The sequence below is a fragment of the Cebidichthys violaceus genome, unplaced genomic scaffold (assembly GCF_023349555.1).
Source record: "Cebidichthys violaceus isolate CVI_PGR_0920_01 unplaced genomic scaffold, fCebVio1.0.p SCAF_4, whole genome shotgun sequence".
In the NCBI taxonomy this organism is placed as follows: Eukaryota; Metazoa; Chordata; class Actinopteri; order Perciformes; family Stichaeidae; genus Cebidichthys; species Cebidichthys violaceus.
In genome coordinates, this window is record NW_027176594.1 from 2,660,965 (window position 1) to 2,672,705 (window position 11,741).

The window sequence follows — 11,741 nt, forward strand, 5'->3', positions numbered from 1 at the left end:
AACCCAAGAATTACTAAAAACCAGACAGATGTACTGATTTAAATCAGAGGAATAGATACTGGTGGCCATTCAACATTCAGGACTGACTGTAGTTTAATGGAAAACAACCATCTGCTGCCGTAAGAGCCTGTCACATAGTAACACCATTAACAAACAACACAGGGCACCAGAAAAAAAAAGTTGAAATTAGTCGAACTTTGTCAGATTGCTCTGCAAGGTCACCCTTGAAAAGAATGTGATAGCAAATCCCTCCGAAGCAACTGAAAAGGACATTTATGTCTTTGGTACCAGGCCAACAAGCGATAGCACAGCTTAATCTGTAAACTGCACTCTATTAGAAGATTAAACCTCTAAAATGTGAGTCAATTCTACAAACCTTTTCAACAGTTTTTCAAAAACACCAGAGGATAATTTATTTAATTGGGTATTGATAATGTGGTAAATGACTATGGGAGAACACAACCAGTCTTCAACTTCACAGAACAAAAGGAAAGGAAGTACTTCCCCTCCCCTCTCCCTCGCTCTCTTTGTCAACGGTTGCACTGTAGCTCTCGGTTGGAGGGAAACTGATTCTGTTTCAGGACAAGACATCACTCACTTACAGCGATCTGATACTCTTCTTGGCCTAAACAAAGAGATGAGTGGTACTTCTGACAAAAAGGAGATAAATCAAAGGCATGGTGGTGGATGGGGGCGATAATTGCTGTCAGCAGGTTAACAGAGATAATCTGGTAATTTTCTGTCTTTGGGATGCGTTTAGATAAATATAAATAAATAATTGGTACAAAACACTGCATGCATGGCCACTTTGTGGTTTCTAGAATCAACTCTCATCTTATAAAACGTGGTAGCCTAATATCTTAGTAGGAACCTCCGATTAGTTAGCAGCCTTTTCCACCTGATACCCAGGGATGATGAATAATTAAGAAAGCAGACGTCACATATGGCCTCATGTTGCTAACATCAGCCCGCACACTCAGCTGTCCCGTCCTCAGAGCTGGACCACACCGTCGCTCATGTCTAATTCATAAGACTGTGTGAGAACATCTGACCTCACGCTGAGTCATCTTCTTCTGTGGTGTTAAAAACGTGGCTACATCTAACAGATGCTATGGAGAACCAAGGAACAAAGAGTTAAACTGTCCCGTCTCGTTTGTTACCTTTTCTCTCATTATTCTGGTCATCTCAGCTGCTTTACAAAGGAATAGTTTGACATTTTAAGCAATAAATGTATTCGCTTTTTTGAAGAGAGTTAGATGAAGAGATCGCTAACACTCTCACACACACGCTAAATAGAAAGCTACAGCTAGCGTTAGCTTAGATTAGCTTAATTTAGCATACTAGAAACAGGGTGAAACAGTTCACTAAGATGTTTTATCTTGTTTAATTAATCAGTACAATAAATCAAAGTCTTGAGACTCCAAAGTCACTGTGCCTGGCCAAGAAATAGTCCAGCACATAACCATAAACGTGCCATAGACGTGCACAAATGCCAACTCATCTCCAGGCTTTAGGACTCATTCAATGCAGCGCTTTTGTGCTGAGGTACATTAATCCTGCCTCTCTAAAGAAATCGACTCTGTGACAGCGATGGATTTGTGGTATTTCACATTCATTTAATTATATTTCAACCAACCAACAAGGCGGTACCTGACATCCTTTGCCTGAAATGATTCACAGAGGAAACACACCTGTCAGTAACTCTATACAGAGAAGCCCTGAGGGAGAGAAAAGCAGTCAGTGAGTCCGGATTCCCCACATCCACCTGCTGCCATGAATGAACACAGATTGTGGGGCTGAAGGCCCACCTATCGTCGACCCCGAGGCATTCCCTACCAGTCTTCATTAGTGACAGGAGATATCCCACTGTTATTAGTCTTTGACAGGTAACACAGCCCAGATCAGCAGGTCAAAGGTGACATGAATGTATAAATGGACAGCAGTGGTCTCAAGGAAACAAAGACAAATCCGAGGTAGAGGTTCTGACGAGTACACTTACTGAGACCAAACCCAGGACCCAAGACAACCCAGGAGACGTATTGTGTCTGGTTAGAGGACATTTCTATTGTTGTTTGTCTCGCGTTTGTGTGTCAGTTAGGAATAACCATTATTTTCATTGTTGACTAATCTACTGATCTTTTTCTTGAGTAATCAATTAATTGTTTGGTCTAAAAAGTCTCAACAAATTGTGATTGTGATGTTTTTAAATTGACTGTCTAAAACCCAAGGATATCTAGTTTACTGTCATAATAGAGGAGGAAAATAATCACATTTTAGAGGTTGAAGCCAATTAATTTTTGCTGATGAAATTATTTTAAATTGTTCGCAGATTAATTATCTGACTATCAGCGACTGAATAGGTTGAGGAGAATGAAAAAGGTGCAATAGCTTTTGCAGTCACCAGATCTTAATCCACCCATGTGAGATTTTGGGATATCTTTTAGAAGAATGGCGAAGAATGGCTCCAGTCGAAGTCTAGAGACTTAGAGAATCTATGCCAAATCCACTTCATGTGGTCTCGTACTTTCATTTGTCACCTGTCTTTAGTTTCATAATAAACAAAAAGTGACGCACAGAGACCTCTGACTGCCTGCCGGATTATTTTCCTTTTCTTGTTCTATAAAAAAAAAAAAAACATTCTGTAAAAGTGACAAAGGGGATTTTAACCGGAGGTAACTGTCAACAAGCTTCCAGGGAGCCACCTCGTCCAAAACAAATAAAATCTGCTCTCACTCACAACTTTGTAATGCTGAAGGTCAAGGCGCCACCGGCTTCTCTAATAATCCCCTGCTGCTAACTTCCAGTTCAGTTTCCTGAGGGTCAGTGAACACCCCGCAGAGCGCAGGTCTTTCACTGACACCGGAGGGGCAAAGAGGTGCGTTCAGTAGGAATTTGCCCAGTCGTGCTCCATCATCATTACCATGGGAACGCTCGTTAGCAGAGAGACGTTTTGTGTGGGGCTCAGTGGGATGTCGCTGTCAGACCTGTTTGTTTTTGATCTCTACTTGTCCAAACGGTGGTGAGGGGAGGGGGGGGGGCAGCCAGTGACGGGACTTTAGTGGCACTGAGATGTTTTTGATTCATTTTCTTTTTGATTGAGGGTCTAATGAAGCTTTTAAGTTCAAGGAGGAAACAATCCTTCTGATTTTGCCATCAAACTGTAGATGTGTTTGTTTTGGGCTTTCCAGTGAACCAATGGTAATCCACTGTTTGTGTCTCTTAACAGATACATTCATTGAAGTGACAGTCTAACGGAACCTATAGGTACAACAATTATAAACAGATACAGACACACACTGTGCAGCTCAGTATGTTTTCTGGGACTTCCTGGATGAAAAGGACGTCATGTCCACTTCCCATCAAAGTAGGGATGCAACTACAGATTATTTTCATTGCCGATTTATCTGTCGATTATTTTCTTGATTAATCAAAGTAGTTTTTTGGTGTATACGACATCATAAATGGTGAAAAAAGTTGATCAGTGTCCGAGATGACATTCTCAATTGTCTTGTCCAAAATTCAAAGATGTTCAGTTTAAAAAGAAAATATAAAATATTAAGAAAACTTTTGACTTTGACGTTTGACTTTCTTTTTCTTGAAAAGTTACTGGATTGTTAAAATAGTCGGCGACTGATTTAATAGTTAATCGCGGAATCATTGCAGCTCTTCTTCACAGCGCCGGCTTATCTCTCTGATTTCCATGTCTTGTTTACAATAGAGAGGACACACAATAGAGAGAGAGTGGAGCATATTCTCAGCAACAAAACACACACACACACACACACAGCCACTACTGCCCAGATACCAAAGACAAAAGAACCGTGCTGCCAAAAATGCTCTTTTCACACACAGAGGATATGAAATGACACCTTTTAGGTGCGTGTAGCAAACAGAGCCAAACGTTTACAGTACAGCGGTTCTAGGCAACAGCAGAGGGACTGCAGTCCACCATTCAGAAGGTGAAGAACTGCAGCACTAATGTATTCAAGCCATATAACTCTGGTTTGTTACATAAATCACATTTGGCTCACGGCCTCTTCCTCAGACACCATGTACCTCGGTCAAATAAAGTGTACATTGCTTCTGTGTAAAATAATTGGACAAAATGTGCTTAAGTAACCCTCTAAATATGAAATATCTGGTGAACTGCAGGTCACTTATTACCTCGTGCCGCTGGTTGTGTAATGCACCACAATACCAGAACAAAATGCAGCAGAACAAGTAGTCTAATCGGGAAACGCTGTGGACAAGGAGCCTATTATTCAGGAAATCCTGGATTTATCAAATATTTTGAGAGATTGAGCGCTTGGTACCGTTATGACTGTATTCTCTGAGTGAACCCTGGCAGAACCTGACAGGGTAAATTATTCATGTCCCCATGAATAAAGTAACCCCTCTTCTAACTTAAACGCTGCTGTCCTGAGCAGAGACACACTCAATGGTGCTGACCCAGGAGCGAGTCACCTGTGTACATTCCTGGCTTAGTGTAATATTTATGACGCGGGAAGCAACATGTTGTTGAAGGGTAAAAGAAACTCAACTTCTGGGTCTTATCGCTAGAAAATAGACACGTTTTCGGCTGTGTCGGGGTTTCTGCAGGGTTCAAGACCTTATATTGAATACTCTTTCATGATCATATGATGATATGGATTAAAACCAGTAGGGGTGATATGGACTGATATGATTTACTAAGTGCATTGATTCATTGATATTTATATCACATATATGTCAGTGTTTTATTATAATTCCTAATCATTTTTTCATGATTAAACCCAACCTGGGCCTGTTTCAGCACCAGAAAATCCAAGGCTAAATGGATGGATGGGTAAACCGCTTACAAAAATAACAAATTAATCTAAGGTCAACATATGAATTTCGCATATATGTCAAAGGTCTGACCAACAGACTTTTACTAAAATCACTTACAAAAACATCTTACTGATCCAAACAGACTAGAAAGAATATCGGAGACCTTTTGATGATGAAAATGTTTTTAATTATTTTATATCCCCTTTGAAGGTTGAGAAAATTGAAATCAACGCTATATAAGACTTTTCAAAGTCTTATATAGACCAGTGTAGGTGGATATTTAACACATAAGGACTAAATTAGCTCCGTATCACCTTTTAAGGGATGACTGAGTTAAAAGACTCAAGCTTTTAGCCCGACTCCCTTGACAACAAAGCAATCACGTTTTGGACTATTTGAAGAAATACATCAATGAGCATGTCGGTCCTCGGTCTACAGGCTGTCAGATCAGATAATCCTCATCATGGGAGTCTCCTTCATTTCCTCTACTCACTGCAACCAGTCTGCTTAGCTTTCAACTTTTGTTCAACCGTTGTTAGAGTTCAAGTCACTGCTCCTCCCAGGCTCTTTGTTTCCTAAACCGTGCCTAATTTAATCCATGATAAAAGCCGGAAGTCATTATTTAGCACCAAAGAGGGGAACTCTGATTAAAGCTACAGCATGTGACGTGCAACTTCAGAAGTGACGTTGCAGAATGAGTCAGGCTACATCCAAAAACAATGATACCAGTAGGCTCGACATGGGGGATTAACGTGGCTCGAGCAAAACTGAACAGTTTCTTCACTCTCAAATCTGCAAAACTGGTGTTAAGGGGATTATTACATGGTGTTATGTGTCTAGAGTGAGGAGGCCAGGGTACAGTGCTTAGCACTTCATGCCATGTGAAACTAAACCTGCCATATTGAACATGGATCTCTGGATCGCAGGTTTGTCTGCTGAATGTCAGCAGAGGATGATCTCTGTCTGGCTTGTTACCAATAAATTAATAATTCTAATTGAATGATGTTAAGAGGCAGGAGACAGAAAAAAAAAGCTCCTTAAAAAGTGAGACGTCTCCTGCAAACAGCATCTTTTTAAAGTCTGCAGTGCGCTGGCCTCTTAAATTGGTTAAAAAACAATTAAGGTCCTGCTCAAACTCCAGCGCAATTAAATTCTCCTTAAAACTGTCCCTGATGTTCCTCTGCCTGCTCTCAAAATTGGCACACGATTCACATGCGTTACTATAAATAGGCCGCAATCTCCCTTCCACCTCTCTCTGCATCAAAGTCCCATTCAGTGTGAGAGGAAGGCTGTCAGCTGGAGGTGACAGGGCTGTCTTTTCAATTCAGAAAGTTAAACAGATAGATTATCAATCTCCAAATCTCATTGTTCTTGTTGTTTTTACTGTAATCCAGCGAATGATGCTGGAGGATTCAAATAAATGACTCTGTGAATCTTTTATTTATTGTTAAGGACAATTGGACAACACTGACTATTTTCTAATCAAGTTGGTAGAAACTTTAACAACAGAGTTTTAGTCATGAGTTCTTATGGCAGCAATGTGGGTTTCTGGGTTATGTAGTGCAGTCTGGAAGGTAGGAAACACTTAGTGGGCTATTTGGGGCTCTTAAAGTTCTGATTAATGATCCCATCAAATAATTATGGCATTGTGTTCTGCTGCTGCACTGAGTCCTGTTTAATGAGTCATGAAATGCAACCGTACCATCTACTGACTGAGCTTCTCTTCGTAAGAATGACTGTTCTAAATTTCAAAAAAATTTCCATAACCTATACTATATATGGTGTGTGATGAAACTGGCATGATAATATACATTTAACAGTAATTTCCTTGGTAGTACAGTGGTGTTTAATGGAGTAGCACCATCATTTTAGTTTTTTAAAAGGATCATTTGTAAAGTCTGCCACGTCATTTACTGCCTTAGTACTGGTTTTCATATTATTTCTCTTGAGCTTATTCTGACTTTTATCTATTTTTAGTCTTGCAAAATTCTATCGCCTGTTATTTATTTATTTTATTTTGTCCGTGCTGTTTTCATTTTGCCCTGTAAAGCACTTTGTGCTGCATGATTGTATGAAAGATGCTAGAAAAATAAAGATGAGTTGAGTTATTTACTTTATCTCATTAATAATATGAGATGGATTGGAGTTAAAAGCTGGAGGTCGGCTGAAACACAAAGACTGCCAACGCTGTCACAAATCATATCCTGTCTTACATCACGCTCTGCATAGCACCATGTAATAAATACCGCTCTCGCATGCTGAAGAACAATCTAATGGAGATGCGTATTGACAAAATGAAAACCCTTGACTTCAAAAAACAGCCCAAACTGTCTTGTAAGTGCAGCCGCTTCACTCTGCCTCGTCTTGCTGCGCAAACACCTGCAGAGCCAGAGAAGGAAGGATTTTGTAAAGACTGTGTGCAGATGCAGTCGCCCCCAACACAACATATCCCCCAAGCTTAGCACAAATCTGCTAATAACAGCCTGTGTCTGAAATGAGGTTCTCAGATTTTGAAGATTAAAGCTGCCAGTTTGCAGAACACGCGATGCTGCTCCGGCAATGACTGTTTAAACAGGCTTAGGACGGGTTGAGCTAAGACTAATATTAAGGACTATCTCACCTGTAACACCGGTTATGGTCAGCTAACCTGTAACTGAGGAGGGAATTCATCTAATCATAGAACCAACAGTTAAACCTCTTTAAACCCGATTCAAACAATCAAGGAATCTGCACTTATCCTCTTAACGACTGACCAGGCAGAAAAACGTCTCACTCATTACAGTTTTGTTGGTGAACAGCTGTTAATAACAACCTCAAACTTACTTCGGAGAGCATTTCTAACACTGCTGAAATGATAAGTGGACTCTTTGATTATAGCGGATTGACATGTTTTGATTGATTCTCCATTTTATTGGGAAAAAATGTCAAACATTTGCTGGTTCCAGCTTGTCAAATGTGAGGATTTGCTACTTTTTTCTCTGTTTTCTTTCGTTGTCGTGAACAGAATATCTTTGGGTTTGCGGCTGTTGGTCAAACAAAACAAGCGATTTGAAGACGTCACCTTGAGCTCTGGCACATTGTGAACGGCCCTTGAAACTACTTTCTTACATTTTATCGACTTAACAAATAAAAGTGAAAAAAAATATCTTGCTGAGTGAAGGAAAATGTATGTATGTTTATTTAGGTCTATACAAACGTCATCAGACTTTATAGATTAAACAATCAATCCATGAATACGCAGGTTAACTGATAATTAATTAATTATGGACACCTGCGTAATACTGAGAGGAGATTCTAATACATCCTCCACCCATATTTATATCCATGAGAGTAGTCTGAATATTACAAACTAGATTTGAAACACACGATTATGAAGTTGAATCAACATGTCTCTACATCAATTTAAACAAAAAGTGAACATTATATCCTTCATGAAAGATCTTTCACAGGACTGTTGTATGAGATTGCATTTGTTTTGGCAATGGAGTCTGCGGCTACTTCTATGTTTTGTACCTCAGTAAATTATAATCATCTTAGTTATCATATATTCATTACAATGCACAGAGCATCGCACCAGAGAACCACCGTCATTTGTCCCGGAAATGATTGTAGCGTTTGCTACTAAAGACAAAGGCCAGATGTTATGAAAGGGGCTTAATAAAGTGGCAACAGAGTGTGTATCTAAAAAAGGTGTTCTGACAGTCCGTACCTCCTCACTGACAAAATCAGCAACTAGCTGGTGAACACAGTGGAGCATTTAGCTGCTCCGGGTGATGGTGGAGACCAAAACAAAGCTAAAAGAAAACATTTTAAATTCTAAAAGAATTAATATGACCCACTTCTAATAGGATCGAAACTGTCTCGTACATACATTTTCCAAAAGTAAATTCCGCTTTAGATCATAAAACAAACACTGAATCGCCGAATAAATAAAAAAAAAGGCATTGCTCACCCAGAGAAAAACAAAACCAGGTGAAACAAAACCCACTCAGGCGAGGAAATGACAGGAAGGAGGGATGAGATGGGACAGAGTACACCATCTGTGAAGCTCCGGATCAGAAACAGAGCTTTGACTCTTCTCCCGTTTGTTCTTTTGTTAACAGGTGATCAGTGTCTGGCCTGCAGCACACCACTGCGTCTGCATCACCTCTGGCTCTGCTCTGCAATTGTTGCTCCAGCAATCTGAGCCCGGTGCCAAGATCAGCTTTAGGCAAATCTCGCCGTACCTCTTGGCTTTCACAGTCTTGTGCAGCATTAGACCAACGTCTGCCACGGAGGATTACAGATCAATCGCACAGTTTGGAACAGAATAAACCTGATTTAGTTCAAACTCGCTTAAACCAACAGATCCTGAGGAAGGTTGAGACGATACATAGGTGACAAATAAGGCAGGTGTTCAGGTCACCATGGAGACAACAGCAGGGAAATGCAAACATGTTTACATGGTGGTGGGAATAAGTGTTTGCCCAAGGGCCCAGAGACACAGCAGGCTTCATTAGAATACAGTTTAATACCAGCGAAATATTGCTGACAGGCACTCAGGTCCCATTACAGACTCTCGCAAAACACAGGAGCCACTAAGCAATGTTCAGAAATCCTCAAAACAATATTTATAAAGACAAATATTGGAATATTGTATTTGAGTTTTTATTTTAGCCCTTAATTCTTTTCATTTTTTAAAATTTTGGCTGAAAAGGTGGGTCAGGTGTTGATACTTTTCTTAAGGTTTATTTGTGGATTTATTTATTAGAACGTTTAGCTGAGAGATTGGTGAGGTAACAGGTGGGAGTTTGCAGTGACATAAGAGACAGGCATGCAACCAAGATCACTTTGATTCTTTTCTGTCTTCCTTTGTTGCATTTCTTTTTTTATCTTCTTTTAGATTCACTTCTTTTTTTTCATAGAAGACTAAAATTGCATTTATAAGACAAGGACGGATTTTTTTTTCAGGAAATAAAGACCACTCGAGTTGACCCAAGTTGGCGACAACTATTTAGCACTTCTCCTGCTCCCACAGAAATAAATCAAGCCCCCCCAGAATCTTCCTCCCCGGGGATGACGTCAGAGAATTGAGTTTTCCGTGTTACTCTCGGCTTCCACAGCAACCGGGGGGGTGGGGGTGACACCACCCTCTCCCTTGACCTGACCTGGGCAGAAACCCTTTTCTTTTTTCCACAGGGGTATTGTTCCCAACACTTGAATGGATTGCCCTCTAATTCATCTCAGCATGTATAGTAGTGTACAAAAGCCAAGGAAGCCGGGGTCTGAGGTGCAGAACAAAACCAACAGGGGCAGAGTTATAAAGCCATACATGCTGAACTAAAAGGGCTGTAAGTTCCGTTAGTGAATCCACAACAACCGCCACCGCCACCGAAACACTGCTTCTTACTCCAGTAATCGCTTTAACGTGGGATAAAAATGCCCATTGAACATACAGAGCTGTGTTTAACCTTTTGTGGGAGCAAACAAAATCCATCTCAAGCACCATAAAGTGTCAACAACTGGAAATTAGCAGGAAATGGACACATCAGAACACAGAGTTTTGTTAAATAATCTTTTGGTCAGATAGTTCCTGAAGAAAATTTTAAAACTGCTTCATTTAGGCAAAGTTCTCGTGTGACTGGCAGTGAAAAGACATTTAAAAAGTGAGAACGTTGGCTAGTTTTGGATGAATTAAAACAAAGATTTTGTAGAAAAGTATCGGGAAAAGTGTTACATTGTTGTCAAATACCAGAACATATAATGCAAATATTGGAAAATTGCAAACTATAGCCAGACCAACTACAATATGTATGGATCATGCCAAACATAAAAGCTTCAGTCATCTGCAAAAAGAGACTCTTCACTATAGAAACTGTTACTCCAACATGGAAAACTATTATATTGTGAGTGTTCTGGTAATGGCGTGTTGTCTTTTTCTGTTGATCAGTGTCAAAAAAGTTTCAATTGTTCAATTTTACAATGTAACACAATTAAACATGAAAACTCAGAGGATTTCATACTCATTATAGGGACTGTGTGTCTTATTCTCTGTGTGTCTATTTATTTTAAGTTAAATTTGCTTGAATGATATTAACACCTTTAGGTTGAAACAACAACAAGCCAATGTTTCCTCTGTGTTTACACTGCCAATGTACAGTAGTGCAACAGATTCAGGCCTCAAACTACACGAAATCTTCATTATGATGTAATTTTGGACCTCGACTGCATTGCAGGACACCTTCTGTTGTCCCCTTTAAAGCTAAAAGAGACAGTGGTAGGAAGGTCAAATGCTCTGCTTGTGCAGACTCCACTCTGACGGTACAATGACTTTTCTCAGCACAGTTGCAGCAGGTCGTTACATAGCTCACACACACACACACACACACACACACACACACACACACACACACACACACACACACACACACACACACACACACACACAGCGTGATGCGGCGGTGCCGTCCTGCTTGACTTACCGGAGGGATGAGAGGGGCTCGCCGGGACACGTAACGCTCTCCGACAGCGTTGGAGTTAGTGGTCGATACTTTTCAGAGGAGAAAATCTGCGCTGCGTTTCAGGTTATCAGCCGGTCAGGTGAGCTGGTGCTGGCGTCCTGCAGCACAGACTGTGCAAAAACACTCACCACCACCACCACCAGCAGCAGCAGCAGCAGCAGCAGCAGCAGCGGCAGACGGCGGTGTTGTGAGCTTCCTCGTACGTGATAGGGCCAGGTGGAATAGACGCGTTCACGTGTCCCCTGCGCGCGACCAGCTTGTGACCACTGGTGCAATCTTAAGGCTACGACCAGTGATATCAGGTGAGTTCATATATTAACGTGCATTTAATCTTCTAAGGTTTGAGAAGTACTTTTACTCAAGTACTGCCATTAAGTACACATTTGAGGTACTTGTGCTTCCATTTATAGAACTTTACACAAATATTGTACT